The sequence below is a fragment of the Hyperoodon ampullatus genome (assembly GCF_949752795.1).
Source record: "Hyperoodon ampullatus genome assembly, chromosome: 7".
In the NCBI taxonomy this organism is placed as follows: domain Eukaryota; kingdom Metazoa; phylum Chordata; class Mammalia; order Artiodactyla; family Ziphiidae; genus Hyperoodon; species Hyperoodon ampullatus.
The window spans coordinates 111,713,995-111,722,403 of record NC_136920.1 but is presented as its reverse complement, the minus strand read 5'-3'; positions in this window follow the sequence as shown (position 1 = coordinate 111,722,403).

The following is an 8,409-nucleotide window of genomic DNA, read 5'->3' as shown; positions in this document are numbered from 1 at the left end:
GAGCCTCGCAGCATTAGAGATCTGTGTCCCTTACTAGACCGCACTGGTGACTGAGCCAGCAGGAGGTTACTGGGGGTCTCATGTCAAAGTGTTTGACCAGCAAGTCTTGAACAGGTCTCCCTCAGGAGTTTTCTCTGCCTAAAGCCTGTTCTATTTTTCTTCTCCCGAGGTATAGCAAGCCCTGTTGGGGTATCAAGTGGCACCAAACACATTCATCCAACAAATGTATTCATTCAGAAAATATTTTTTGAGCACCCAGTATGTGCTGGGAACACTGAAAGTGCCTGTGACATAAATCCTTGGGTTATGGTTCTTGAAGGGTTATGTAAAGTCTTTTTTGGTGGCATTAGCATCATGAATATGGTGAAGTAGGCCATGCAAGGGAAAAATTAGTCATTGGTACTCCTTGATGCATTTTGTAAAGGCTGCCCTTGGCTCCTTCATTCTCCACAGCCTTCTATTACATTTCTGCTGTGCCTTAAGCCAGGGACACTGCTATGATATTCTTGGTTGTACAGTGTCTAATTGAATGGCCCCATATTCTGGATTTTTTCTTGGACCCACCTACATCTAAAGTTACCAATTCTGGGCTTCCCTGGTGGTGCAGTGGTAGAGAGTCCGCCTGCCGATGCAGGGGACATGGGTTCGTGCCCCGGTCCGGGAGGATCCCACATGCCGTGGAGCGGCTGGGCCCGTGAGCCATGGCCGCTGAGCCTGCGCATCCGGAGCCTGTGCTCCGCAAAGGGAGAGGCCACAACAGTGAGAGGCCCGTGTACCGCAAAAAAAAATAAATAAATAAAAATAAATAAAGTTACCAATTCTGGGTCTTATTCTCTAGAGGTCTAGATAAATTCATTCAGTTTGATGATCATAATTGGTTAATGCATCACCCTTATTAAAATTACATTTCAGAGGAACATAGTATACCTTTACTTAAAGGAATTCCAACTGGTGGGCAATTTGAAGGACCTAGCTGCCTCATGAGGTATGTTGGTCCAGGAAGTATGTGTAACTCTCAACACTTATTTAGTTTAATGAAGTAAGCAGCCACCTGTGGAAACAGCCCTGTTTCTGAAGGGTACACACTTGGGGTTAAACCACCAAGTAGAAGTAACCCAGAATCTCCTTAATTTCAAGAAGATCTTAACCATCTCCTCTGCAGACTCAAAAACAGATACTATTTCTCAAATTTCCCAAGATCCATAGAAAACCAAGTAGCATTTTAGAATTCTGACACAATATATGGTTACAAAGAATATCGTCCTTGGCACTGTACATTGGGAGTGGAGTGGATGCTGTCAGTGCTTCTCCAGATGCTAGCAGACCTCTTTACAGCACATCTCCTCCTGACATCTGTGTGCTTTTGCTTTTAAATGCCTGTATGTGACGTGTTCTCTGGGGGGGCTGCCCTTGGGCCACTGAAGGTTTATATTATATATTTAATGCCTGGGAGTTTGCATCCCCCTGGGGCAGCCCTTAAGCAAAGGACTGATGGGCCAGCGTATGAAAGTCTAGAGGCAGAACTTCAGAATTCCTCTGGAGGACCAGGCTGAAGTTACCCTTAGTGGGGTTTTGTCTGCATCAGACAGTTGTGTAGATTTCTTCTTCCCTGTCCTGCTTTCCCCAACTCTTCATCAGTTTGTCCTAGGCCTGGAAGCATTGCTTCATTCCAAGTCTGCTTCTGGGGAACGTTCTTTAAGACAGGCTACATAAAGACAAGCAGCGTGCCAAGCCACAGATGTACTTCCAATACCGCTGTTCCCAGAGGGTAAAAGGAACAATGCTTTAGCCTAATGCAGGCTTGTCTGAAATGTATGCTACTTCCAACCAGAAGCCTCTCTGACCTGAAATAAAGCACTCCTCCTCCCCCCACACATTGATGTTCCTCCTGGGGGCTTTCATGGCATCGAACAGGCGACATGACTGACTCCTGTGTGTGACTAAGAAGCCTTGAGGGCAGAAACTGTGTCCTGGCTGTTGTTTGAATTTTAAGTGAAATGACTGAATAAACCCCTATTGCTGACACCCACAACATCTCAGGTGTTGCACTGGGTATGGAGATGCATAAAAATCACTGGAATGAAAGTATCAATAGCATTAGATACTTCTCTTGTAAAGCACAGGTCAAAGCACACTGAATATTGTATTATTTTAATTTTATGATAATGCATTTGATATTAGTATATTTGCAATTTTTATGATATATTGTAAAATACCAGCAGGCTTCAGGCCTGGCCCCTGCTTGGAGGAGGAGGAGGAATGGGATGATCCTTGGTTACAGTCAGCTTCAGACAGGCTACAATTAACGTCCAGATTCTCTAACAATAGGTATTAATGAATTGCTGGAAAAATCATTATTCTCCCATAATGCCACAACCTCAGCCCAGATTGCTTAGAGAATAAAGTTGCTTTTTTTTAATGTGCTGATCCTGTAACATATTAAATGATATTTCTAAGCACAAACAATACTTGAGGACTTCTGATTTGTCCTGAAGGATGGACGTTCAAAACGCTCTAGCCTTTGACCACTCCTCACACCAAGGTTATGTTTATAAAGCCTACCGAGCTCTTAAGCCATCAGCCAGATGTCATTGGCTTAAGAGAGAAAAACTCAAACGTATTCCAGGGTCAGACCTGAGTTAGGGGTTTGTGAGGAAAAGTAACTGGGCTCCAGAATGGACAGCATCAAGGAGAAGCAACAAACTATGACAGTCTGTTCCTCCTCATTAGTGAGGCTAAACACTGAGTGAACTAATGACACAACCGGGGAGTAACAGTATCCTCTTAGTCAATCGTGAAAGACGACTGAATCACGTCTTTGAGAAAACTCAATAGGTTAGACCCATAAATGAATTAATAAGAAAAAAGCTGGCATGTGATCAATTCATTACTGCCTACTACTTCTTGAGCCAAAGGATAACTATCTTATTAAACAAAAGTATGAAGTGAATGAGTCATGTTGCTTACCCTCCAAGAAGGAGGTAGAAATCAATCAGGAATGCCAAGATTTCCTTACATGGGTTTGGTATGTCCTCTAAGAAATGAGAAGAAACCACAAACCCTAGCAGGTAAACTGAACCTAACACAAATGAGTCCAGGCTTCATTTCCTACTTTGTGGATGCTGAAGAATTTCTTCCCAAGTGTTGTATAGCTCTCTAGGATGAATAAATTAAAATAGGCCTCATCAAACTACTGATTATAAGTCAGTTCTGTATTCTGTTTCTAGTACTGCTATTGGCACTGGTACACAGCACATTGCAATGAATGTAATAGGTTTTAAATAAAAGTTTTATGAGTGGAATTTAATATGGTACCTGCCCTAAACCATGTTATGATATTATTTTAAAATGATAACAAAATTCTTACAGTGAAAAGTAACTAATATGCCTTGAAATTTTCCTAAATATTGCTCAACTATGATTCCTTTTTTTCAAGGATGGCAAATATGTGGCATGAGGACCAACTTCCCATGTGCATGGCAAGCATTGTTAATTGTCTCTATATCTCTCTTTCCTCCTTTTACCCACAGGGACCTCAGATTCCTTCTCAGCACAATGCTCCAGACACAGTCAGGGAAACATGAGTTGAAACTTAAATGTCATAACATTTTATGAGGTTTAAGAGGGAGAGATTTAAGACAGGGTAGAAAAAGGAATTTGAGAGCCATATCCTTTCTCCACAGTTGCTAACCTTAACTGAATGCTTATATGTGCCAAGTACGATTTTCTGAGTCTAAGAGGTATTAACCCATTTCATCCTCACAGAAATTTTATGCAGGAGATGATGTTAGCTTCTTTTTTTAATCTGTGGAATTTGGATAATGAGACCCAGAAAAGTTAAGCAACTTAGTGAAAAATGCACAGCTGGTAATTGTCAGAGCTTGGATTCAAGCCCATATTTTCTGGCTCTAGATCCTATACTCTGAGCTACTAGACTGAAAAGAACTCAGTAGAAGAGGTAGATAACATATAGAGACTAGGAAAAAAAGTTGAAATCATTAAAATGAAAAAAGAAAGAAAAGGACAAGTGAGAAAAGAAACAAAAATAAAATCCAGATTTGTAAGCATGTTTCTTTCTAAGATCATTACTATGCTTTGAAAAATGTCTTTGATCATATATATATATATACATATATGTGTGTATATATATACATAACATGCATATATTATATATGTGTTATATGGTTATAGACTAAGTATAATGACAAACTATATATATGTATAGTATGTATATATATTCTTCTACATATTAATAGTAGTGACGATATGACATGTTAACATTTTTTGAAATATAAGGTAACATTGAAATTTGACCTTTTCCAATTATTTTGAGAGTACATTTTCTGAGGAAGAGTGAAAGGTAAATGTCAGATGACTGAATCACAAAATACTGGAAAGGTTAAGGCAAAAGCAGAGCATTGCCATAGTACTTTTAGTCTCAGACATGATAATTAGTAAACTTAATTTATTCTGAGTCTGTTCTTGTGGTGCTATGAAAGTCTATTTTCATGAACAATGATGAGGACAAAAAGGCAGGGCAGTGAAGTTCAAGACTCACTTCTCGAATGTCATCATCAAGGCTTCCTCTAATGATTTTGGAAAAAAAGTAATGTTCTGTGCATTTACTAGAGGACATGCCTGTCTGCCTACTTTTTACACACTGTTCCTACAGTTTATCAGTGGACAATGACAAAAGCCTTTGGCTTTCAGAGTGGGCATTAGAGAAAGAAGAAAGGTAAAGCATTCTTAGATTCTGTACATACCTATTTTCTTTTGGTTTTTACTTCAGTGTCTTCGATAACATTATACTTAGGGTGTACTATGACTATGATGAATCTGAAAAACTAATTTTTAGTACCGTGACTTATGTAATCTCCTTAGTATGTAGAACTCCCCTTACCATCGAATATGTGGGCTATTTGATCTGTCATTTTCAAAGAGTTTGAAAAACATGAATCAATATCCCTATGATCCACTTACACTGGATAAATTATCTAACAAGTGGCACTAATATAAAAAAAGTCTATCATACAGTTGGTCAGTGTTTCTAGTTATTTACTCAGTTGTACAACATTTCTACAAAAATTGATTCCAAAATGAAAGCTTTTTGTGACTTGTGAATAGGTGTTATCATATTCATCCTGGAGAAGTATTTTTAAAAGTTTCTATAGAAACATTTACAGTTGTTGCTGTAAATAGAGTAAAGAAGAAACTTCAAGCAATCATTCTAGTGATTCAAGAAAAACAATACATTTGCCTTAATTACCTGGGTCTTTCATAGAGTTTGTGGTGTATCTCTAACCTCAGCTAGTCACATGTAAAAGTAAAGACTCAGAATATAAGTCAATGTTGTGTACGGTAACAGATGTTTGGCTGAATTTTCAACTTCTGCCAGTGGTAGGGTGCCGAGCTGTGCTCCTACACAACCTCTGTTTAACTTGCTCAGGTAAGTTTCCAGAGTACAACACAGAGGTCTGTGTCAGGAACTCACATCCTTTTTTGTTCTCCAGTGATTCAACCTGCACCCTCTGCACTGAAGGCCAGAGACTCTAACTACAGTGTAGGACCTCCCACCCAGCACCACTCAACAGAGCTGCAGGGACAGCTGCCATGGCTTTCATAAACCCTGCCTGGCACACAATGACGAGGGACGGTTTCAGAGTGAAGAAGGAGGCTGTATCTGCTTGTTAGAATCGGAATAGATGCAGGCCATATTTAGAATGTGGCACTTAGAGAAAACCCTTGACCCAAAGCTGGAAATTGGTCCTGACAGTGATTCTATTGGGACACTTGTAGGTCAGGCTGCCTGTTTGGCAAATACTACTGTATAGTCTCTCCATTTTAATTAAAATTTTAGTTTTTGGTTTTCTTTTACTATTCACATAGTGATAAGATTAATACTGGAATAGTGCTGGATGGGTGGCAGAGATTGTCCAAATAAAGTCAATCTGTTCTCACCAAGTCACAGCCACTGAATTCACTATTTCTCCCTTAGTGTCCCACACTCATGCCCAACTCTTTGCCTTGCTCACACTATCCCCAACCCTTAATATACATCTCCATCTTTTATTCTTTTTTGTATCTGCAATTGTTTTGAAGCCAAATATTCTTTTTACCCCTAGCCTTTCTTTTTTTTTTTTTTTTTTTTTTTTTTTTTTTTTTTTTTGCGGTACGTGGGTCTCTCACTACTGTGGCCTCTTCCGCTGTGGAGCACAGGCTCCAGATGTGCAGGCCCAGTGGCCATGGCCCACGGGCCCAGCCGCTCCACAGGCCATGGGATCCTCCCAGACCGGGGCATGAACCCATGTCCCCTGCACTGGCAGGCGGACTCTCAACAACTGTGTCACCAGGGAAGCCCACCCCTAGCCTTTCTTGATTAACATGATTGCGTATCTCTGTACTGGGTATAGAATGGAATTTTGGCTTTTCAGATACAGCCCATTTTTCCTCACCTAGAGGTTGAAATATAAGCTTCACAATGAGACAATCACACTCCAAAATAGCTGTTCAAGATCCCAGGTAACTGTGAGGCCTCTGCTGAGAGGCAGGCCTAGGTTTTGTTCCTGGTTCTGACACTTGCTCTATGTGCAAGTTACTTAGCCACTAAAAGCCTCTGTTTTCTCATTTCTAAAATGAGGATAGTAACAATAGTTACCTCATATAGATGTTGTAAGCATTAAGTTAGATTAAATTATATAGAGCGTGGAAAGCATTTATCACAGTGCCTGGCACATTGTAGGTGCTCAATAAACACTTCTTATAGTTGCATTGTCTTATTTATTTACTTTGTTGCAGGTTCCTTGAGGTCAGACACATTTTTTATTCCTTTTAATCCCTGGCAAAGTTTTAAGCAGACTAGATTCTGGTGATTCATTTTATATTCCTAGTAAAATCATATTGAATTTGTGTTATGTCTCAGTATCAGAGTAATGAGAACAGCAGAGAGTAAAACTAGGCAGCGATGTACAAAACCAGGGGCTCCATTTTGTTCTTTGGTGGAAGGTCTTCCATGAGGAGTGGGCAGGGCTTGGCCCTCAGGGAGTAGCTGTAAGGTCAGAGCACCAGATATCATTGTTCTGTCTTCCTTATGGTACCCAAACTTCCGGAAGGCACCAAACCACAGAGGAGAAATATGAGAGACAGCAGTTTGGATAAACACACTTAAATTTCTTAACCACCTAATTGTAAAAGATGAAGCTTACTGCAACATGAATACAGGATTTAAAGCCAGTCATCTTGAGATATTTGAAGGATCATTGTGCTTTGACAATCCTTTGCCAATATGCCTTGAATTAAGTTCTTGCTGGAATTTTTAAAGCCTTTCTTAAAATATGCTTGAGTTGTCTTTTCATCTTCCAATTAAAAGGAAATTAGAAGAGATGCCAATTCAGCTGCACTTCAAGGAAAATGTGTTGACTTCAGGACATTTAATTTTGAACAATAACAGGTGGCACTTGATGGCAGTGCCTTTTACTGAGGAACTCATCGTCATGCCTGTTGCATTTCCTAAAACTTACATCTTGTCAAGTCAACCCAACTTAAAAGATGCTGAAAAATCTAAATACTTTTCCAGAATCTTCTGGAGTCAAGCCCATTTGCTGTCATAGAGCGCTTCTTGGCTTGGAGGCCAATCTCTTGCATGGCATGAAACGCAAGCTTTATGCATTTAGATTATTTTAATTTGAAGATAGTGCATTTGGTTTTGAGGTTGATTTTTAAATTTTCTGATTCAAATGTTGTCACAAAACACTTGAAAACAGACCTTTTCTGTATCACTAAATAATTTCTCAATAAGTAATAACTATAAACACAAAATCACTGTATATAAAAATCTCAGCTATATTTTCTGATCTGGTTACATAAAGGTTTTTTGATGTAAACTAAATCAAAGTTGGGGCTAAATAGATTCTCTGTGACCATTTTATCTTTAAAATGAAATTTAAAATTTGCTTGAATTTAAAGTAGCACTTCCAGTCAATGCCCAGCATCATCCAAATATTGACAGTCTTTGGGTAGCTGAATAGTGAACCTTCATTTCTTTCTTTTAGTTGTTTTAGATATGGCCTCACACCATCAGTAAGTAATAGCAACCTCTTGGTAAATGCTCATGAATTCAAATTCCTGTTTTATATATTTTGAGAGGAGGGTAGGACATACTAAGTATTTGCAAGTTCCCTCAACATATTTTTTCCTTTACATTTGAGGCCAAACATAGGAATTCACCTGTAAAGCCCCTTGGAAATGGCACAAAAATTGTGCTATAATTGCAGCAAATAATGATAATTGTTTGTGACTTTGATACTTCTCCAATAAAGTGTTCTTATTTGGCCAATAATTTTTCCATAAAATAAAAAATTGTACGTTGTACAATAAAAAGTATAATATAAAGAGCTTTTGAGTATCTGTATT